The sequence below is a fragment of the Schistocerca piceifrons genome, chromosome 7 (assembly GCF_021461385.2).
Source record: "Schistocerca piceifrons isolate TAMUIC-IGC-003096 chromosome 7, iqSchPice1.1, whole genome shotgun sequence".
NCBI classification, from domain to species: domain Eukaryota; kingdom Metazoa; phylum Arthropoda; class Insecta; order Orthoptera; family Acrididae; genus Schistocerca; species Schistocerca piceifrons.
In genome coordinates, this window is record NC_060144.1 from 484,118,068 (window position 1) to 484,142,644 (window position 24,577).

Consider the following 24,577-nt stretch of genomic DNA (forward strand, 5'->3'; position numbering starts at 1 on the left):
ACGTTTGCTTTCTTTCTGACATAGAGCACCCATGTGGAGGTGTTGCAACACGACTGAGCGATGTGCCGCCGTTATCTGGTTGCACGCGCCTCTCGTAATTCACAACCTAGGCTTGTCCCCCTGATCACCAGATCTTAGTGCAAACTACCATCTCTGACTGAAAGGCGGTCAGCATCTGTCCAAGTTGCACTAATGCTTGTACAAGCCTGAGTTAGATTGGAATATCTGCCATTATAATTACAGGGCTATTACAAATGATTGAAGCGATTTCATAAATTCACTGTAGCTCCATTCATTGACACATGGTCACGACACACTACAGATGCGTAGAACAACTCATAAAGTTTTGTTCGGCTGAAGCCGCACTTCAGGTTTCTGCCGCCAGAGAGCTCGAGAGCGCAGTGAGACAAAATGGCGACAGGAGCCGAGAAAGCGTATGTCATGCTTGAAATGCACTCACATCAGTCAGTCATAACAGTGCAACGACACTTCAGGACGAAGTTCAACAAAGATCCACCAACTGCTAACTCCATTCGGCGATGGTATGCGCACCTTAAAGCGTCTGGATGCCTCTGTAAGGGGAAATCAACGGGTCGGCCTGCAGTGAGCGAAGAAACGGTTGAACGCGTGCGGGCAAGTTTCACGCGTAGCCCGCGGAAGTCGACGAATATAGCGAGCAGGGAGCTAAACGTACCACAGCCGACGGTTTGGAAAATCTTACAGAAAAGGCTAAAGCAGAAGCCTTACCGTTTACAATTGCTACAAGCCCTGACACCCGATGACAAAGTCAAACGCTTTGAATTTTCGGCGCGGTTGCAACAGCTCATGGAAGAGGATGCGTTCAGTGCGAAACTTGTTTTCAGTAATGAAGCAACATTTTTTCTTAATGGTGAAGTGAACAGACATAATGTGCGAATCTGGGCGGTAGAGAATCCTCACGCATTCGTGCAGCAAATTCGCAATTCACCAAAAGTTAACGTGTTTTGTGCAATCTCACGGTTTAAAGTTTATGGCCCCTTTTTCTTCTGCGAAAAAAAACGTTACAGGACACGTGTATCTGGACATGCTGGAAAATTGGCTCATGCCACAACTGGAGACCGACAGCGCCGACTTCATCTTTCAACAGGATGGTGCTCCACCGCACTTCCATCATGATGTTCGGCATTTCTTAAACAGGAGATTGGAAAACCGATGGATCAGTCGTGGTGGAGATCATGACCAGCAATTCATGTCATGGTTCCACGCTCTCCCGACTTAACCCCATGCGATTTATTTCTGTGGGGTTATGTGAAAGATTCAGTGTTTAAACCTCCTCTACCAAGAAACGTGCCACAACTGCGAGCTCGCTTCAACGATGCTTTCGAGCTCATTGATGGGGACATGCTGCGCCGAGTGTGGGAGGAACTTGATTATCGACTTGATGTCTGCCGAATCACTAAAGGGGCACATATCGAACATTTGTGAATGCCTAAAAAACTTTTTGAGTTTTTGTATGTGTGTGCAAAGCAGTGTGAAAATATCTCAAATAATAAAGTTATTGTAGAGCTGTGAAATCGCTTCAATCATTTGTAATAACCCTGTACGTTCAGTTACATGACTACATGTGATGCGCTCGTGATAGCTGCACTGTCAGTTGAAATCTAGATCTGCAATGCAATAAGAAAGACAGGTGACATTACGACATATGCTGACCTTCTGACTGTCCTGGATTACATCACGGTCGTCGGGCGCAATCATTCCCATGGAATCGAACATGATACCGTCTATGAGATACTATCGATAGCCGTGTTCTCTCAATGAACTCAGCACCAACTATGCAAGAACAGTTGTGGGTAGCGCGGTAAGATGTCTGGACCAATATCTCTCCAGAACGATTGCAACACCTCGGAGGATCCATCCCTCGACGTGCTCCAGTTTTGAGGCTTGCGAAGGAGCGACTCGCTATTAGATCACCTCTGACGGTCCCAGAGTCTCACTTTTGCACTGGTGCCGTCTCTAAAGGGTTAACATTACTACAAAACGTTTCATTCACGAGGACAGAATCACCTTCATCGTTATTGTCGGAATCACTTGAAAACACTACCGCTCCATGCTTCTTTACAAATCACTGAAATCGTCCTTAGAAAGATAAAGAAGTCACTCAGTCACCAGGATTCTCATTTTCGCTAGGAATATCTGAATAACCAATGTCAGACACCGTCGGAAGTATTTCAGGTTCGTTTATTTCTTACCGTTTTCTGAAAAGGGTCACCTCTAAAAGCAGGAGGCACTTCAAGGTAACACTGCAACTACTTGAAATATCAAGATATAGTCAAAATGCTAAAGAAGCACATACGTACGTGAAACAACCAATTGGTTCAAATGGCTCTGAGCACTATCGGGCTTAATATCCGTAGTCATCAGTCCCCTAGAACTTAGAACTACTTAAACCTAACTAACCTAAGGACATCACACACATCCATGCCCGAGGCAAGATTCGAACCTGCGACCGTAGCGGTCGCGCGGTTCCAGACTGAAGCGCCTAGAACCAACCGGCCACAGCGGCCGGCGTGAACAACCACATTCGACAAATTGATTACTGGTGTAAACACCTAAATAGACGAAGTAGTTAAAATATATATCACACTGGATGGCCTCTGCAGAGAGCGTGTAGAAAACAGAGTTCTCGAGATCCGTCCGTAACAGATGGCGCGTGAAACACGGGTCAACTCTTGATTCGTCCGCAATGTTTTAACTTTACGACCAGCGCCTTCTCATGACGTTTGTCCACTCCATGTATATTAACAATAAAGATGTTATTGATACCAAATTAGACTAAATATGCCATTTTTCTCCCATTTTGAGTCATAAGAGTCCAAGCCAAGTAACAACACTGATGTTGATAAAAAACATAACGCTTGAGACTGGAGGTAAGACTTTCATATTCACAGGACATGTACGTTAGTGGTCCCCCGCTCGTGGTCTTGCGGTAGCGTGCTCGCTTCCAGCGCGTGGGGTCCCAGGTTCGATTCCCGGCGGGGTCAAGGATTTTCTCTGTCTCGAGATGACTGAGTATTCTGTGTCCTTCATCATCATTGACTCGCAAGTCGCCGAACTGGCGTCAACAACAACAACAAAAGGACTTGCGGCCGAACTCCCCCGCATGCGGCCTCCCAGCCAACAATGCCATACAATCATTTCATGTACATTAGTATGTTCTGCAGCAGTGATTAGCATTTCAGTCACCTCGGTGCAGCCTGTGCCCTTTTGTCAAGTAGGCACAGGGTCCGCCATGGGCCCTGACGACGCGTAGCCGGCCGAAGTGGCCGTGCGGTTCAAGGCGCTGCAGTCTGGAACCGCAAGACCGCTACGGTCGCAGGTTCGAATCCTGCCTCAGGCATGGATGTTTGTGATGTCCTTAGGTTAGTTAGGTTTAACTAGTTCTAAGTTCTAGGGGACTAATGACCTCAGCAGTTGAGTCCCATAGTGCTCAGAGCCATTTGAACCATTTGACGACGCGTATCAGGCGCGAATGACGTCCTGTGGTATAGCCGACCATGCTGCATTCACCAGCTTCTGAAGTTCATCTGTAATGGTTGGCATTGGGTCACAACACTCCACCTGTCGTTTCACCGTATCCCACACAGTTTCGATTGGCTACGAGTCTGGTGATCTGGCGGGCATGGGCAAAAGGCTGATATCGTGTGATACCAAGAAGGGACATGTTCGTGCAGCAACATATGATGGTGCATTGCCTTGCTGAAAAATGGCAGCTAGGGTGTTGTGCAGAAAGACCGTGGTTACGGGTCACAGAATGTCACTCTCGTAGGTCACACTGGTTACAGTGCCCTGGACCCGCACCAACTGTGATTTGTGGTTGTACCCAATAGCATCCCGCACCATAAGGGCTTGAGATGCCGCTCTATGTCTTGTGCTAACGCAGTCGCCGTGATGCTGCTCCCCTTGTCTGTGGCGAACCAAAATGTGACCATCATTTTCAAACAAACAGAATCTGGGTTCGCCCGAAAACACTATCTAACGCCATTCCTGCCCCCACTGACGTCGTTCCATACGCAGTTGCCGTCTACCAAGTTCCTGCATATTCGTCAAAGGTAGGCGGGGGATTTGACGACGCGCACGTAAACCATGGTCCGCAGCTCGTGGTCGTGCGGTAGCGTCCTCGCTTCCCACGCCCGGGTTCCCGGGTTCGATTCCCGGCGGGTCGGGTTTTTTCTCTGCCTCGTGATGACTGGGTGTTGTGTGACATCCTTAGGTTAGTTAGGTTTAAGCAGTTCTAAGTTCTAGGGGACTGATGACCATAGATGTTAAGTCCCATAGTGCTCAGAGCCATTTGAACCATTTTGAACGTAAACCATGCCGTAGCAAAGAGCGGCTGACTGTCATCTCTGATAGCGTTACACTGTTGTACCGCTGCACCAGAGCCGATGAGGACGCAGAGCTGTTCTGGAGCGCCATTCGGAGGAGGTGTCGATGCTTAAGGAGGGTGGTCTGGGTGATGCGACCTGACCCATCTCGTCGAGCTCTACGGCCTTTCGTGAACGATTCTGCACACTCCCGAAGCACTGGCTAAACACTTTGTCGCACACTAACAGAAGTATGGATGCACCACATTCTCTCATGCCAATAATGCGTCTTCTTTCAAACTCACTGATGTGACGGTACGGTATGCACATACGTCTGCGATGTGTCCTGCATGTCCTCTCAGGTCACTTCGATCCTTTACTTCGATCTATGACGACAACAAGAGCCGCAGGCACATTTTACCGGTAGGTGGTGTTGCGGCGCGACATCAATGTTGACCTTGAACCCGCGGACCGACGTGATTCAAACGCTAATCATTTCTGTAGAACACCGCACCCCAGATCATTACTCCAGCTTTAGGTCCAATATGTCTAGCACGCAGACAGGTTGCTTGCAGGACCTCAACCGGTCTCCTTCTAACCGACTCACGGCCATCACTGGCACCGAAGCAGGTGTTGACAGATGTGAAAATTACCGAACTCTCAGTTTAATAAGCCATGGCTGCAAAATACTAACAGGAATTCTTTACAGATGAATGGAAAAACTGGTAGAAGCCGACCTCGGGGAAGATCAGTTTGGATTCCGTAGAAATGTTGGAACACGTGAGGCAATACTGACCCTACGACTTATCTTAGAAAATAGATTAAGGAAAGGCAAACCTACGTTTCTAGCATTTGTAGACTTAGAGAAAGCTTTTGACAATGTTGACTGGAATACTCTCTTTCAAATTCTGAAGGTGGCAGGGGTAAAATACACGGAGCGAAAGGCTATTTACAATTTGTACGGAAACCAGATGGCAGTTATAAGAGTCGAGGGGCATGAAAGGGAAGCAGTGGTCGGGAAGGGAGTGAGACAGGGTTGTAGCCTATCCCCGATGTTATTCAATCTGTATATTGAGCAGCTAGTAAAGGAAACAAAAGAAAATATCGGAGTAGGAATTAAAATCCATGGAGAAGAAATAAAAACTTTGAGGTTCGCCGATGACATTGTAATTCTGTCAGAGACAGCAAAGGACCTGGAAGAGCAGCTGAAGGAATGGACAGTGTCATGGAAGGGGGATATAAGATGAACATCAACAAATGCAAAACGAGAATAATGGAACGTAGTCGAATTAAGTCGGGTGATGCTGAGGGAATTAGATTAGGAAATGAGACACTTAAAGTATTAAAGGAGTTTTGCTATTTGGGGAGCAAAATAACTGATGATGGTCGAGGTAGAGAGGATATAAAATGTAGACTGGCAATGGCACGGAAAGCGTTTCTGAAGAAGAGAAATTTGTTAACATCGAGTGTAGATTTAAGTGTCAGGAAATCGTTTCTCAAAAGTATTTGTATGGAGTGTAGCCATGTATCGAAGTGAAACGTGGACCATAAACAGTTTGGACAAGAATAGAATAGAAGCTTTCGAAATGTGGTGCTACAGAAGAATGCTGAAGATTAGATGGGTAGATCACATAACTAATGAGGAGGTATTGAATAGAATTGGGGAGAAGAGAAATTTGTGGCACTAATTGACTAGAAGAAGGGATCGTTTGGTAGGACATATTCTGAGGCATCAAGGGATCGCCAATTTAGTATTGGAGGGCAAGAATCATAGAGGAAGACCAAGAGATGAATACACTAAACAGATTCAGAAGGATGTAGGCTGCAGTAGGTACTGGGAGATGAAGAAGCTTGCACAGGATAGAGCAGCATGGAGAACTGCATCAAACCAGTCTCTGGACTGAAGACCACAACAGCAACAATGTCTAGCACGCTACAGGTTGGTTGCATGCCCTCAACCGGTCTCCTTCTGACCGACTCACGGCCATCACTGGCACCGGGGCAGAACCAGTTTTCTTCAGAAAACACAACAGACCTCCAACCTGCTCTCCAATGAGCTCTCGCTTGACACCGCTGAAGTCGCAAATGGTGGTGGTTTGGGGTCAGTGGAACGCACGCTGTAGGGCGTCTGCTCGGAGTTGCACTTGAAGTAACCGATTTGCAATAGTTTCCTGTGTCATTGTGGTGTCTACTGCTGTTCAAATTGCTGCTGTAGATGCAGTATGGTGCGCCGGAGCCATATAACGAAAACGACAGTCCTCCCTCTCGGTAGTTCCACGCGCACGTCTGGACCCGCTTTTCTTGCGACCATACGTTCTCGTGACCACAGCTGCCATAATGATGTACAATGGCTACATTCATGCCAAGTCTCTCTGCAATATCGCAGAAGGAACATACAGCTGCTCGTAGCCATACTACACGACCTCATTCAAACTTAGTGAGGTGTTGATAACGGCGTCTTTGTCTCCTTAAACGCATTGTTGACTAATATCAACTCACCACGTCCAATTTCAAGGGTAACTAACGTTCACGACTGCTCATTTAAAGCAAACCTGATTTATATCATTATTGTGGCGGTACTAGCGCCACTCTTATGCGACTGGCGCGAAATATGAATATACATCATCTTGCAGAGGTAGAAACACCCTACCGACTTTCGGCGTTGCGTTTTTTTTCGTTATTGTACAAAAAGCAGTATTAGTTCTTTTTTTTGGGCGACACTCTTATTGTAATCAATCGAAACATACATACAGCAACAGAAGAAATAGTAAATAATGTTCTTGAAAGTGCTCGTGTTTTTGAGTGGTTTACTGCGAATAGTCTCGCTCTCAATTTCAAAAATACACGACATATTCAGTTCCGCACATCTAGAGGCACTACACCAATGATAATTGTAATACATGGTGATAAAATAAGAAGTAGGGTGGCAATTTCAAAATTTAGGTGTTCACATTGACGCAGAAGAAACTGAGTAGCGTAGTCACCGTGGTGTAGTGGTTATGATTACTAGGCTGTTGCATGGAGGGTCGTGAGTTCAAAACTCGCTTGAACTCTAAAATTTTAATTTCTGTATTCGGTTCGAGTATATTCTAAAAGTATCCACAAATGTCATGAATCATTGCACTGGAATATTCTGTAACTGTATAAACACTATATGTGTTCTGGCCAGAGGCAGTTCGCTCCGCACTCTTGTATGTGCAAGTGCTGAACAAACCTTCGGTAACTGAAGTTAGTGTTCGTCATTCATCTAATTACACCTTCTTCTACGTGACAATATGGGTGGGAAATTAAACAGGAAAATACAGCATTTGGAGCACCTAAAGAATCTTCGGTCAGCCATATTTGCGCTTCGAATCACTTCAAATCTTAGGGAGAAACAAATCAGCAAATTGACATATTTTGCAGATTTTGATTCAATAATGACATATGGAATAATGTTATAGAGTAAGTCATCTTTGAGAAAAGGTACACAAAGTGAAGTTTTGCGAAGTCTGTGAAAAAATGCTGTAAGAATAATATTTATTGCTCACAAACGACCATCTTTTAGACATATGTCTAAGGAATTAGGCATTCTGACTACTGCTTTACAGCATATTTATTCACTCATGAAGTTTGTTGTAAATAATCCACTGTGGTTCTTTACAGTACCGGAAGAAAAGGTGACATTCACTAGGCCCATTAAGGTTGTCTTTAGCGCAGAAAGAGATGCTTAATACTGCCACCAATTTTTTTTATCGCTCACCCAATGTCACAAACGGTCTGACAGAGAGCAAAGTTAAATTTGAAAACAAACCAATAAAGCCTCTCTCTGGCAACTCCTTCTGTTCCATAGAATAACTTATGTTTTTGCAGTTTGTAACAGAGTGTGGATATTATAATGGAACTGGCCAGTGCACCTTTTTTTCTTGTCACATAATGTAGAATACTATACAGATAAATTTACAACATGATCCAAGAGAATGCAAATTAAAATAATGCGTTTTTGTTGTTTTAGCAACATAACTAAGGTAACCTCATAACGTTACAAAAATAAACCATGAATTTATCATAAAAAATCGTTATCCTTCAGAAAAAATTACTTTTATGTATTCGATGCGTTTCCAAATTTTCATTGTATTTGAAGTTATTTACATTTATAATAATTAGGATTTACTTGATGCTTCCGTAACTGTTTTGAAAAATAATTTGAAAGACTTTTTATTTTCCCTGAGCAGTTAATCACTTGTAAGTTTTCTGAATGTGGGACATGCAGAGGTGCTGTAGAGTTGTAAAACTGCGATGTTATGGCGCTAAGAATTGGTCAGTATTATACACGCTGAAACAGGGAAAAAGTGTATTTTTTAATGCACATTAAAAAGTGGAGTTAACACAAAGTCGCTTCCAGTATCTATATTAGTTCGCCGTATATATTTTAAAATCAAGACCCAACTGTCTCTCGCAAGACGATGAGATATACTAAAACGAGCCAGACAACAATTCATCTAACTGCAAGTTAAATACAACACATTACCTTTGTTTATTTTTACCTGCACTTGATCATTTTTCAGTACGCGAAGATACGCAAAGTGAGGTTTTGAGAAGTCTGTAATTTTTTTTACTGTTGCTAATATTGTAGTCAACAGAACAAGAAGGCAGGTTAGGATATGAATTACTAATTCGCAGTGTATTAAAGAATAAACAAAGTAAAAAAAAACTACTTGTAAATGGTCAGCTTGTAGTCATACCCACATATGAATGTGTAACGTTAATATAACATGATTCACTTTACGTCATTACGATGAAGTGTACAAATGATACATAGAACATTGAACTAAAAAGGGAACCTCCCCATAGCACCCCCCTCAGATATAGTTATGAGTTGGCACAGTGGATAGGCCTTGAAAAACTGAACACAGATAAATCTAGAAAACAGGAAGAAATTGTGTGGAACTATGAAAAAATAAGCAAAATATACAAACTGAGTAGTCCATGCGCAAGATAGGCAACATCAAGGAGAATTTGAGCTCAGTGGTGTCGTGGCCCCATGGTTAGCGTGAGCAGCCACCGAACGAGAGGTCCTCGCTTCAAGTCTTCCCTCGAGTGAAAAGTTTATATTCTTTATTTTCGCAAAGTTATGATCTGTCCGTTCGTTCATTGACGTCTCTGATCACTGTAATAAGTTTAGTGTCTGTGTTTTGCGACCGCACTGCAAAACCGTGCGATTAGTAGACGAAAGCACGTGCCTCTCCAATGGGAACCGAAAACATTTGATCGCAAGGTCAACCGATTCCTCCACAGGTAAACACGTGTGATATATTCTATACGACACTGGTGACGGCATGTGCGTCACATGACAGGAATATGTTGACCCACCTAACTTGTACACTTGGCGAAGGGGTAGAAATATTCTTCTACCTTGCCCGATTTAGGTTATCTTGTGGATGTGATAATCACTCCCAAAAAAGTGATGAAAACATAAGAGTTTGTCACATAAACTGAAAATAAAAAAATTAAAATTTCCATTTGAGGGAAGAATTGAACAAAGGACCTCTCGTTCGGCAGCTGCTCACGCTAACCACGGGACCACGGCACAACTGAACTTACATTTTCCATGATGTTGCATACCTTGCGCATGGACTACTCAGTTTGTATATTTTGCTTATTTTTTCATAGTTCCACACAACTTCTTCCTGTTTTCTCGATTGATCTATGTTCAGTTTTTCAAGGCCTATCCACTGTGCCCTTTTATAACTAAATCTGAGGGGGGTACGATGGGAGGTTCCCTTGTAAGTACTTCCCATGAACTTTACTTTTGAATGCGCCTATCTTGGAGCTGCCTTTTGGGTCTTACTATCAGTCAGTCGATGAAACGAGAAATAAAAACCGCCGCAGAAAGAGAATAGAACTCCTGCTGTGAGAGTACTACGAGGAGCAGCAGCAAGCAGCAGTAGGTGCGGGATTACGCTGTGGACTCTTCCCTCGTCACGCAGGGCTGTCAAGGCAGCGCGCCAGAGCCGTATTCCACGCCGCTTCATTAGACTCACAATGCGGTCATTTAAATGTTCGCGCAAAACCTCTCCAGTGCGCCATTATGTCCCCTCCCTAAATACCTCTCGTGATGTAGGTACTCCAATTACTATAAAATAAATTAGAGCTCCATTTCGCCGCAGCCATATTTATCCCTTCGAACGACCTGCACAGCATCAATGACAGTTTTACAACACTTTTAATTATTTTCCTCGTTATACCCACAAATAGAAGCAACTAGTTCATCTACATTTACAATCACTACTCCGCAAACCACTATGAACCGTATGCACAGGTTTCCTCGCTCTGTGCCACGTATTAGAGTTTCTTCCCGTTCAATTTGAGTACGGAGCACCAGAAGAATGAATACTTAACTTTTGATCTACTGAGCTAAAATATTTTCAACTTTTATGAGTGGTTACATTTTATACCCTGCAAATTTTTTTTAAGTTTCAGCCGTATTTCATATTGTAAATTATAATGTAAACTTTATTATGATTGCAAGATACATTCTATCATAGTTTCGGATATTAGTTACCGAGTAAAGTACTGAAATATATATTAAATTACGTTTTTATTCAGGTTTACTTCAAGTACAGTATTTTAAAATCAAAACTAATGGAAATGTTACAATTTTATGTAGATCTATTTCTTTTATTGCCGAAGAGACAATTTAATTGAAAACAGCATCAGTTGTAACAATTTTTGCAAACTACATGATTACCTTAACACAATGATTATATCCGTTACACTTCCTGTCTTTTCTTGATTCACATCGGCAATATCTTCCACGTCGCTTTCCTTGATTTTTTTCTACTGTTCGGGCTTCCTGAGTTTCCGATACACCCATCATATTCCTCGTACTGAGGACATGTTTGCTCAAGTTCTTCCAATTGTTTGCTCTTTGTTCGATATGAGGTCTCACCATCTCTTCTCCCAAAGCAGGCAGGAACAGACGCCGGTGATTTTTCTTCTTTTGCTGCCAGATTGGATTTTTCGTCGTTCAGAGAACTAAAGTATTCACACATCAATCATATTGAAAAAGAATGTCATGCAACATCTTCTGATGGTTCTTGAGCATGTATATTGCATCATTAACTTTTCCAGCGCGTTGGTACCACTTTTAGTAGCATTGTAATGCAATGTAATTTCCTATTGAAGTCACTTGCTTCGTTACCGCATAAAGCATGATGATGTTGGAATGAGAGAAGCATTGCCGTTCTATTCTTTGCTGGCCTATAAGAAGCCAACATTAGTTCACTGGTAAAACCAAAGATGGAAGAGCATATCGCCCTTCACTTATTTTTCAGAACTAATCCTGGACTCTTTGTCTTATTATGCCCCATTGTGCCTACCAAAGCCATATTCTTTGTTACAGGGAACTCTGCTAGCTCAAAGCCAGTAAAAAAAATAAAGAAGTGACACCCCTCCCTGTCGCATACGAGTTACTGTACAGCTCCTTGACTACACGGAGACCCTGTTTCTTTGTTCTTCCCCTGTCACTTTTTCCAGTATATACTTGCATATTGTGCCCATAGGAAGTTTGGGCGTCTACTGCAATCCAAACTTTTATTCCATGTTTTCCAGGTTTTGTTTTCATTAACACAAGAAATGGGAATCTTCCCCTAAATGCAAACAATTATTTGTGTACAGTCACATAATAATTTGGTGTAGAAGCCATTTGAAATCTGCTGCTTACACTGTCAAAAAAGTTTTCTTCTTGGAGATAATTTGTCTGACATGTGGTCCTGAGGCTTTACGATCAAAACGAAAGACACACAAAATTTGAACAAGTCTGTCTCTTCCCAATGGTGCAGTAAATGTTGGCCTTGAAAATGCAGGGTTTTTGGACCACAGATTTACTACTGATTCTTTGTTCAATCTCAGGACGCTAGCAAGAATACATATTCCAATAAATGCCAGAAGTTCTTCTATAGTAATATCGTTGCATGAATTTCAGATTTGAGAAGTGCTCTCAGAATTAGTGTACAGGAAAATTTCATTCAATATCTCGTCAGTAAAAAAAGTTTCATAGTGTCTCATAATTCTGAAATGTTTCCACTGTAAGATGTCAACCCGTGGTTACCTGTAATAACGTTATGCTGTCTGCGGCGACTTTGAGGAAAAGGTAACCTTTTCCATAATTTACCATTTTTCCTGTGTAATTTTCGCCCATTTCGTTTTCACCAGATTCTGCATTTTCGTTATCTATGTCAAAATTGTCGTCATTTTCAGAGGCATGATTGATTTATTTTGATCTAAATGTTCATTCGATACATCGTTATCATTATCAATGATACCCTTATCACTATCATCATCCGAATTTGCATCAACTGAACGTAACGTATATTTTTTAAACCATTAGGTTTGTCAGCAAAGCAATCAGAATAAGCAAAATTTACAATAAAAACTAACTGGAATAAACACTGATTAGATACGTATCGATCCACTGTTGTTTTTATCGTTAAATATATATATGTAAATATAAGTTTGATCATATATACATAGTAGTAACAACTTAAATCAAAAATACACAAATTGCTTAAAAGTTTCTTCCAGAGAATCGAAAATGATTAGAATCAATTATCACAAGCAGCGACATAATCGCGGTTTAAGACAGTGAATCAGGAATTATAAAATAAACTTCATTCATTTGCGTCATGAGACTACCGGTTTCAGTCAGCAATGATCTTCTTCAGATCTGCAGCAAAACATGGGAAAATGAAGCACAACAGTCTACAATGTAAAACAATAAAATCTGCCATAATGGAAAGGATTACTTCCATAGATGTGGAAACATCCGCTTAAAGTATGATGAGGAATAGTTGTTTTAAAATATGTCCTAATCCACTGTAACCGTCGCACCAATTTAAGCTAAGCTGTAGATAGATCACTGTGCCGGCAGAGTCATAATAATAATTAAGAAAATGTATGAGCTGGATAGAATGTATCCCCATTTTGTAAATCAAATGTTAAACTTTTTGTGCGCTTCCTTCACTTTCGTCTCGGCAGTATCTGCGGGCGCGTCTTACGGTCATAGATTCCACTCTTAGTACTGATTCTTGGATTTTCGTAAACAGGATTTTGCAGGATCGATGGCGTCTATCTTCAAGCGTCTCGGAGGTCAGTTGTTTCAGTGTCCCAGTAACTCTCTCCAGTGAGCCAAAAGCCATTGTTCAATCGCGCTGCACTTCTTTATATACATTCAGTATCCCCCATTAGTCCTATCTGGTATGGGTCCCACAGACTTGAGCAAATAATCTACGATGAGTCGCATCAGTGTTTTGTTAGCAGTTTCCTTTGTAGAATGATAGCATTTTCCCAGTACCACCTGTTTCACCTCCTTCTCAGCGAATGTGATCATTCCTTTTCATAGATATACAAATTGCTACACCCAGTTATTTGTAGGAACTGACTGATTTCAATTGTGACTCGCAGAAACTGTAGTTATACGAAACTACATTTCCTTGTTTTGCGAAGTGTAGATTTTATAGTTTTTGAACATTCAAAGCAAGTTGCCAATATTCATGTGGATTTTTTCAAATAGTACTGCACTGTAGATAATGCTTCATCCCCAAAAAGTGTGAGGTCACATTTAAGATGTCTACCTAGTTATTGATGTACAAAATGAACGGCAATTCTCCCAACACACTTCACTGGGGAATTCCTGAAGTTACTTCTACATTTGTCGATGACAAATCGCGTTTGATACTCCATGTTATCGTACCTCCGTTGATAAGCGTTGGTTCGACAATGAATTAAATGCCTTTCAGAAGTCAAGAAAAACTGCATCTGCCTGTCTGCCCCAACCCATGGCTTCCAGGATGTGATATGAGAAAAGTGCGAGTTGGCTTCCGCTTAACCGGTAATTTCGGAAGCCATACTAGTTAGGATGGGGGACGTCGAGATACCGCAAGACTTTCCTGATATATCAAACAAGTACAAAAACAGAAGAAACGAAATCTTAATCTGGGGAGTATCTTTCAATTAGGACTTTTTGCACTTGTCTATAATGTTACTAATGCACCAGAAATCACAAAATGAAAACATTATTTCCGTTAGTTACATTGATAGTTTTCACAGATACTTGTATTAATGGTGGTCAGGCCGCCTTGCGGATTACTAAACATAAGTAATTTTCATATAAACCCAACTCATCTATAGCTGAGTGGATATAATCTGCAAAATACTTGCGTTTGGTGCAAATAGTGTGCTATTGTTTGCACCAAACGTGTTACAACTCAGGAGAAAAACCGGTCTGTGAAATATAAGGACTTGCTCGGAAAAATTGTTTACAGTTTACTGTTGAAGTCAACTTCCGTATAGGTTGTACATCAGAGGCTGAACGCTTCAATATAATTATATCTGTCGTAGCGTAACTTCTCGATTGTTGCTTTCAGTCAACTTGAGCGGAAACTACGTAACGTAATTTTATATTAATTCTAGAACTTCAGCGAAGAATCTCTATTCTGTTTTTATACTGCGACGGATTATTACTGCTATACGTCTTTATACAATGAAAACTTTACATCTTGGGAGTAATTGACATTCTATTAAACGTTAGTCAGTTGTAATAGGCAAAATACACGCACTTATGTGTTTGTAACAAACCGTCACATTGACATTAAATATAAAAACTACTCAATTCGCTTGTTTAAGAAGCTCCATGAGGTATGTGTATGTGAGCATTTTCATGCTTTTTCATTTTGATGTACACGTTATAATTTTAGGAGATTTGACTAATTGTAAACGCCTGTTCGTGTACTCTGTCATTGGGACAGCTATCAAGGACTAAATGTATCTAACACAAACAAAAATGCATCTCGTTTCTTATAAACTTCAGTACCGTTAGTGCGGAAAACCATCTAATAATTCTTATATGGTACTTTGTGATAGCATAATGTTACTTTTACGAAATTCCTGATACGTTCAATTGTGATACTTGCGTTATCTGCAGAATTGACTAATTTGACTTCTGTACGTCAGATGAAGAATAATGGCGTCTCAGACCAGACTTTGGAACTGCGCTAAGGAATTCTCTTCAATTCAGATTTGTCACCGATTTCTAATGTTTAAATTATTTAATACAATTCAGAACATGTAAATGCATTACACAGTTGAAAAAGTCGTCGCACGTTGAACTTACAGTTTATTAAGTAGATTCGTATTACTGCGATATGACGCAATGCAAGAACGCAATATATCTCAAAATGCAACTGTCAATATTTGAACATGTTGTTAATTACATCATGTTTCTCTGACAGGAAAGTGCTTGTACTACTGATACGTGACATGTCTGAGTGGAAACATTAGGTACTATACGAGAGCAACTGGTGCATAATATATTAAAAATACATGCAATATCGTATACTTATGGTAAGAAATGATGATCATTCTACAATTTTGTAAGACGTCGCAACTAGATTCTGATCACAACTTTTTACGTAACATTGTCGTCGTCGACATTATAAATTTGAAATATTATCATCGTCATTAAGATATAGCGATAGCTACATCGTTATGATTAAAAATTTTATTTTCATCTCGAGCTAGAGAATTTTTATGATTAGTTTCAATTACATCTGCGCCATCATCAGATATGAAATGATTGCATACGAATAACACGTCAGTGTGAACTACAGTATCATAAGCAATTGCTTGTGTTAGTAAATAGATACAGACGCAAACCATTTTTATATATTACTGAGATTATAAACGTTAAGAACAAAACTTAAGTGCCTTTTCTTCCGTTAAACACTCCACGATTTTAGGTTTGTGCCACTTGCTAAAATACTTTAATTTCATCCCACAAGCCTAATAAAGGGAATACATCGAGTCAAGAGTTCACTAGTAACAGTGCTTCCCGTCAATTGTCTGGAAAATTGCTTGATTAAAAGCGCATCAGAAATCTGCAACGCATTCCCGAAACGTGTGTTCATTGTTGTCGTAAAGTTGCTACTGCCCTTTAGCAGACGAGCCGAGCGGTATAGACGCACATAACCAGTAACTTATCTTTTACACTACAGTAAATAGGATCTACGTATCATACGGAGAATCCTGTTGTGGATACAAATCAAAGTGCAAAACAGGCTGATGGTTAAATTCATTAACCTTTGACTTGTGAGTAATTAATCAAACACTTCATGTCCAGATCAGACAACGTGATGTAGGTTCGAAAAAGTTGCGAACTTGGTGTCGTCAACCTCACAAAATTCATCTCGAAAGCAAATAATATAATTTACATTCAAAAAAGTTCGTGTCCTGGTCTCAAGACAAATCCATTTACATTCCATACCGTTACACCATACAAATAACTTATTTATTGTTTTTTAATTCGTATCCGAATATTTGTTACTTACTCGGAATGAAAGCTAACATTCTCATCAATATACGGAAATAATTTTGTAACTAACTATTTGCAGTGTATTTAGTTGTTATTTTTTATCGGAAGCTAAAAATTACTGTTTACTGTGCGTAGAGTACACCTCTCTTGTTTTGAGCAGAAAGATTTTCAGTGTAGTGTATTGGTATAAGATTTTCACTTTGAACGAATTAACAATCTAAAGACGATAGTGTATCGTGCGTATTCACTGACGATTCATCAGTGATGAACGTAGGTTGGGACGACAGGTATAATCTAGTCAGTTTGAAATCATGGACTAAAGCGATCATGGGATGGGAGAGCGCAAGCAACGTTATCACTAAATAGGAGATCTTTGTTTTAGAATATCCTATCGTCAGCCTACAGCTCCGTCAGTCCGCTGAGATCTGGAAAGGAAGTTTAGTTTGTAGGTTAACACAGTTTACCGTATGACAGGGTATTTTAATGTTATGAGATTACTGGGTGATAATGGCGCAAAATCTTAAATGTGAACAAACCCACGCTTTATTTTTAAATTAGTAATTAACAATTCCTGTGAAATGCAGTGAAGAGCCAATCAGCGTTCATTTAAAGATTTCTTTGAAACTTATTTGAAAGACCATTGTCGACAATTTGTGAAGGAAAATAACACAGACAACGACGCTAAAATGAAATGGAAAAGAAAATCTGAAATTATTCCAATCAAAGGGATGAACACTAAACGGAACACACAATATTCAGAAGAGGAAAACAGAAGTGCGATAATTTAAGTTTAAGGTGAAAACTGTAATAAACTGTATCAAAAATATATTACAATAACGAGATATGCAACAAATATTTCTAAAATTTTTCTCGTGAAACGAATAACCATATGCGTAACTACATTGCTCTCATTTACAGAGTCTGTAGACCTGTGTTTACATCCTTATTTCTAAGAGCTGTACCAATAGTAATGATTGGACACAACGATATTATACTGTGAAAATTATGACATCAAAGTTATTCGAGTTTGTTGATGTTATTTGAAGTTCTTAAATAACTTGTATGCCACATCTACTTTTCAAATTTCCAGGCAAAGTTTTTGGAATACTGTATACCTCTGAATCACAGCTTATTCGAAGTTATGCTAATTGTGATGATTATATTAAAATATTTTATATAAAAGCTGTTTTAATTTAAGTAAAATGTATATGGAACACAATCTGAACATCCTTATAACAAACACAAAGTCAATGGCATTCTTAGATCACCAGCCCATCTGAGTTAAGATCGAAACTGACAAGCAGATGATAGAGAGAGTTAATACATTTAAATATTTAGGGTGCAATATTACATATGGAGTAAATAATGAAATAAGTTAGATGTATTTGACTATTTCTGTGGAGCTATATGCACAATTTCGTTGGAAGAAAGTTCACAGAGATACTGCACTGAAGTTCTACAAAGTTACTGCTATGCCCGCACTGTTCTATTGATACGAAAACTGGACACTTAAGAAGAGAGATGAAAAGAGAGTAGAAGCTAGTGGAACGATCTTCCTTAAATATGGGGCTTTCCTCTAGTAGCTTTAAATAAAAGACTGAAGAGAATATGACAAATTTCTCAAACACGATATTACACTGCCTGTGCTACTCTGAATTACGATGCAAAGTTCCTTTGGACAGGCTTAGGTGTGCCCATTGATGAGAGGTTAAACTGGAAGCAACACAATGATGGTCTGCTGAAACGTCTGAGTTCAGCTACGTATGCTATTAAAGTTATTGCAAATTTTGGTGATAAGAATCTCAGTAAATTAGCTTACTATGCCTACTTTCATTCACTGCTTTCGTATGGCATCATATTCTGGGGTAATTCATCGTTGAGTAAAAAAGTATTCATTGCTCGAAAACGTGTACTCAGAATAATTGCTGGAGCCCACCAGCGGTCATCCTGCAGACATCTATTTAAGGATCTAGGGATCCTCACAGTAAATATATTCACTTATGAAATTTGTTGTTAATAATCCAACCCAGTTCAAAAGTAATAGCAGTGTGCATAGCTGTAACACCAGGAGAAAGGATGATCTTCACTATGCAGGGTTAAATCTGACTTTGGCACAGAAAGGGGTAAATTATGCTGCCACAAAAGTGTTTGGTCACCTACCAAACAGCATCAAAAGCCTGACAGATAGCCAACTAACAATTAAAAATAAATTAAAAGAATTTCTAGATGACAACTCCTTCTACTGATTGGCTGAATTTTTAGATAAAAATTAAGGAAAAAAACTTAAACATTAGTGTCATGCAATATTTTGTCTAATGTAACATCTTGTATAGACACCTTTTATTAATCTGACACGTTCCACATCATTACGGAGTGTCGTATTCATGATCTATGGAACAAGTACTAATCTAATCTAATCTAATCAAAGGAACAGGCAATGCGGCGACTACAACCGTTATGTTGATGGTTGTTCATATTCGCAATTGCGAATACATTTTATTTAAATATCTCAGAGGAACAAAGTCGCTTTTGGGCTGGTAGACAACTCCACTGTCTTAGATTAGCAGTTGAAAAGAACAGAGCTAGTAACAGGGAAATGCACGTGACTCTTGTAGATATAGAATAAGGTTACGACAACATCCCAAGATCTGAGATTGCAGCTGCCATGAAGAGACCGAAGGTACATGATAAATGAATTAATTTGGTTATGAAAATGTATAAGGAGACAGGACCAAAAATAAAGATGGGAAACAGAATAATAGAAAGTTTGAAAACCACCAAATGCAAGCATCGTTGCGGTCTATTCCCTTTACTTTCTTATATATACATAGGACAAGCACTGGAGGCATGGTGCAAAAATTGTTCTGGAATGGGTATGTTAAATGAATAGGACAGAATGCATTCACTACTTTTCGCAGATGACCAGAAAATTTTCGCAAACACTGGACAAGACACAGAACATATGTTGGGTAAATTCAAGAAGAAATACCCAAGATGGGGTCTCAAACGTAACTTCGACAAGACAGAGTGCATCTTTATTGGCAAACAAGAAACGGAAGAATTAATTCTAGAAGAGTGAAAGATTAGTAAATATGATAATTTTAAATATTTAGGTTGTATTATATCCAGTGGCGAAACCTGCGACGGAGATATTGAGACCAAAGTAACTATGAAGTCCCTGCATGGACTGATTGGGAGCAATAGTATAATTCAACAAACTAAGAAACGGATATTCCTTAGTCTCATCGAGAATATAGTTACTTTCTCTGCAGAAATGTGACCGCTTACGGATAAAAGAAGGTACAAGATCAGGACAGCGGATTTAGATTTTATGAGAAGGTATCTACTGATCAACCGTCAAGATAAAATCAAAACACTTAAAATATTGGAACAAATGGAAGCTGCACAGTCCATAAAGAGTAGATGCTGGAACCAAAGTATGCAGTGGTGGGCATGTTAAATGAATGGGCAATGACAGGTGGCCTAAGAAGGTGTTAATGTGGTACCCGAGAAGAACTAAAACAGCTTTCGATTTGAGTAACGGAGACTACTGGAAGGAGAAAACGACTAACCTGTAGTGAGAAAAGTGAGAGAAGAAGAACAATTTATTATGAGGGTATTAAAACATTTTATACGAATATTTTATTATTATTATTAGTAGGTGAATATGGATTGGGGGACAGAAATGAAAGAGGAAGCCGCCTGGTAGAATTTTGCACAGAGCACAACATAATCATAACTAACACTTGGTTTAAGAATCATGAAAGAAGGTTGTATACCTGGAAGAACCCTGGAGATACTAAAAGGTATCAGATAGATTATATAATGGTAAAACAGAGATTTAGGAACCAGGTTTTAAATTGTAAGACATTTCCAGGGGCAGATGTGGACTCTGACCACAATCTATTGGTTATGACCTGTAGATTAAAACTGAAGAAACTGCAAAAAGGTGGGAATTTAAGGAGATTGGACCTGGATAAACTAAAAGAACCAGAGGTTGTACAGAGATTCAGGGAGAGCATAAGGGAGCAATTGACAGGAATAGGGGAAATAAATACAGTAGAAGAAGAATGGGTAGCTTTGAGGGATGAAGTAGTGAAGGCAGCAGAGGATCAAGTAGGTAAAAAGACGAGGGCTAGTAGAAATACTTGGGTAACAGAAGAAATATTGAATTTAATTGATGAAAGGAGAAAATATAAAAATGCAGTAAGTGAAACAGGCAAAAAGGAATACAAACGTCTCAAAAATGAGATCGACAGGAAGTGCAAAATGGCTAAGCAGGGATGGCTAGAGGACAAATGTAAGGATGTAGAGGCCTATCTCACTAGGGGTAAGATAGATACCGCCTACAGGAAAATTAAAGAGACCTTTGGAGATAAGAGAACGACTTGTATGAATATCAAGAGCTCAGATGGAAACCCAGTTCTAAGCAAAGAAGGGAAAGCAGAAAGGTGGAAGGAGTATATAGAGGGTCTATACAAGGGCGATGTACTTGAGGACAATATTATGGAAATGGAAGAGGATGTAGATGAAGATGAAATGGGAGATATGATACTGCGTGAAGAGTTTGACAGAGCACTGAAAGACCTGAGTCGAAACAAAGCCCCCGGAGTAGACAATATTCCATTGGAACTACTGACGGCCGTGGGAGAGCCAGTCCTGACAAAACTCTACCATCTGGTGAGGAAGATGTATGAGACAGGCGAAATACCCTCAGACTTCAAGAAGAATATAATAATTCCAATCCCAAAGAAAGCAGGTGTTGACAGATGTGAAAATTACCGAACTATCAGTTTAATAAGTCACAGCTACAAAATACTAACACGAATTCTTTACAGACGAATGGAAAAACTAGTAGAAGCCAACCTCGGGGAAGATCAGTTTGGATTCCGTAGAAACACTGGAACACGTGAGGCAATACTGACGTTACGACTTATCTTAGAAGAAAGATTAAGGAAAGGCAAACCTACGTTTCTAGCATTTGTAGACTTAGAGAAAGCTTTTGACAATGTTGACTGGAATACTCTCTTTCAACTTCTAAAGGTGGAAGGGGTAAAATACAGGGAGCGAAAGGCTATTTACAATTTGTACAGAAACCAGATGGCAGTTATAAGAGTCGAGGGACATGAAAGGGAAGCAGTGGTTGGGAAGGGAGTAAGACAGGGTTGTAGCCTCTCCCCGATGTTGTTCAATCTGTATATTGAGCAAGCAGTAAAGGAAACAAAAGAAAAATTCGGAGTAGGTATTAAAATTCATGGAGAAGAAATAAAAACTTTGAGGTTCGCCGATGACATTGTAATTCTGTCAGAGACAGCAAAGGACTTGGAAGAGCAGTTGAATGGAATGGACAGTGTCTTGAAAGGAGGATATAAGATGAACATCAACAAAAGCAAAACAAGAATAATGGAATGTAGTCTAATTAAGTCGGGTGATGCTGAGGGAATTAGATTAGGAAATGAGGCACTTAAAGTAGTAAAGGAGTTTTGCTATTTGGGGAGCAAAATAACTGATGATGGTCGAAGTAGAGAGGATATAAAATGTAGGCTGGCAATGGCAAGGAAAGCGTTTCTGAAGAAGAGAAATTTGTTAACATCCAGTATTGATTTAAGTGTCAGGAAGTCATTTCTGAAAGTATTTGTATGGAGTGTAGCCATGTATGGAAGTGAAACATGGACGATAAATAGTTTGGACAAGAAGAGAATAGAAGCTTTCGAAATGTGGTGCTACAGAAGAATGCTGAAGATTAGATGGGTAGATCACATAACTAATGAGGAAGTATTGAATAGGATTGGGGAGAAGAGAAGTTTGTGGCACAACTTGACCAGAAGAAGGGATCGGTTGGTAGGACATGTTCTGAGGCATCAAGGGATCACCAATTTAGTATTGGAGGGCAGCGTGGAGGGTAAAAATCGTAGAGGGAGACCAAGAGATGAATACACTGGGCAGATTCAGAGGGATGTGGGTTGCAGTAGGTACTGGGAGATGAAAAAGCTTGCACAGGATAGAGTAGCATGGAGAGCTGCATCAAACCAGTCTCAGGACTGAAGACCACAACAACAACAACATTATTATTATTATTATTACTACTACTACTTCTGACACAGGGTGCGGCTGACGTAATATTACGGCGCTTGTCGGAAATGGTAACGTGCGGAGGACGTAATATTACGTCACGCTATTTTCGACGATTTTATGCGGTGTTGAACGTATTTTTACGGCTCCCGGAATCATGCGTGATGCGTGCAGGCTTCGTAGGTGACAGTAGCGGTATCATTTGAACAATTCATCGTTTTTGAAACTTTGTTATTTTCTTTTGCTTGGTAGGCATTAGGTGTCTCAATTTCGTACGCTTTGTGTGCTTTTAGCCTGGTTTTGTGTTCAAAATGTGCAATGAAGAGGAGAAGGAGAAACGTTTGGAGAACATGATTTACAAAATCCTTGACGAATTCACAGATGATGGAAACGAAATATTTCATGACGATTCAGATTACACGGTATTTGAAAATTGTAGTAATTCTGGACTTTTTTTGAAAATTATGTGCTACGTACGTTTGTCGTACGGGCTGTGCTATTATAAAGATTTTCTTTGACGTAGCTCAGGAAATAAATATGGGCATAAGAGTCCACTGAATGTAATGTTTCAGTTTGCATCGCAACTCCACTCCTCTAGGAATGCAAAATTTTGCTTTGACCTTGTATTCTGTGTGTTTCTTCAGATTAAATTGGTTGTGAAAGGAATATAAACACAAAGATTACGAGCTTGCTCACATATTTCAAAACTAGAATTCCTATTCAATTTTTTCTGTGACGATTGCTGTTAAATTTAGGTTCTATCCACATATTCAAGATTTAACACTACAAATGCCAAAAATGTGCATTTAAAGTAGGAAGTCAAATTAACCTACATATGTTTTGAAATTCCAACTACGTATATGTACATGCGAATTATAACTCATAAAAGAAAAGATATATTTTAGTTAGTCCACAGATAATGACAGCTATCTGCGAGACTATCACCATAAATCTCAAAATTGTTGACGTCTCTGCTACGTTAAAAATGATCGCGACGGCAAATTATACTTGGGGGAGATGAGAGACAGTAACAAAGCGTGAACCCCCCACCTCAGAACTGAACCATGAATTCGCACCTGATTACCACTCATCATTCCGATGATTACCTCCGTAGGTTTAGTCCTAGCGAAGAGGCTGAAAGTAATCCTGTAGCGATTCACAACTGACGCTGCTAGACGTCCACAAGCTTTCCTTTTTTTGCCTTCTTTCCACGTGTCTAAAGTTTCTGACGTCGATTCCCTTGGCACATTCCACAGTCTATTTGCGGCTGCGGATAACACTTCCAGCTTCCTCCCATTCCCATCCGCCACAATCCTGATCGAAACTGGTTATCGTATCGTCAACACCAACAACAACGACGACCTCTTCCACTCACTCGTTCTACGTGACCGCTCGGGGACAGGAACACGTATGGCAGTCTCGGCCTCTTATCGGCAGGAAGGGCGCCAGAAGCGGGAACTACAGCAGTGGAGCTGCCGGTGCGTTGCCGCGAGAGCGACACTCACTTGTTTCGCAGCGACGCGGCGGCGGTCGCAGCTGCGCGTTGCCTGTCCTGTGGCTGAGGCTTTAGCTGGAGACGGTGACACCGGGAAGCCGCCGACTGACGCTGCTACGGATCTAGAGGAGGCGGCGGCGGTACCAACCCCCGCCGCGGCGCTGCTCGCAACATGGCCGGCCTGCCGCAGACTATTAATACCGCCTGGCGCCGCGCACACACCTGCCTGCCCAGGAGCCGCGGGCCACGAGACTTCACCTTCATACACCGACCACTCACTACAGCGTGACCACCTCAGCCGTTTCACAATCGAGCCAT

At 40.5% G+C, this 24,577-nt stretch overlaps 1 protein-coding gene across 1 annotated transcript in view; it reads right to left on the bottom strand.

The window, feature by feature from the left end:
- Window positions 1-24,375, bottom strand: part of LOC124804748 (myosin light chain kinase, smooth muscle) — a 359,831-nt gene extending 335,456 nt beyond the window's left edge. Inside the window, exon 1 of the mRNA XM_047265050.1 lies at window positions 24,270-24,375. The gene's annotated coding sequence lies outside the window, so the exon portion shown is untranslated. The remainder of the gene's footprint in view (window positions 1-24,269) is intronic.
- Window positions 24,376-24,577: the final 202 nt, after the last annotated feature.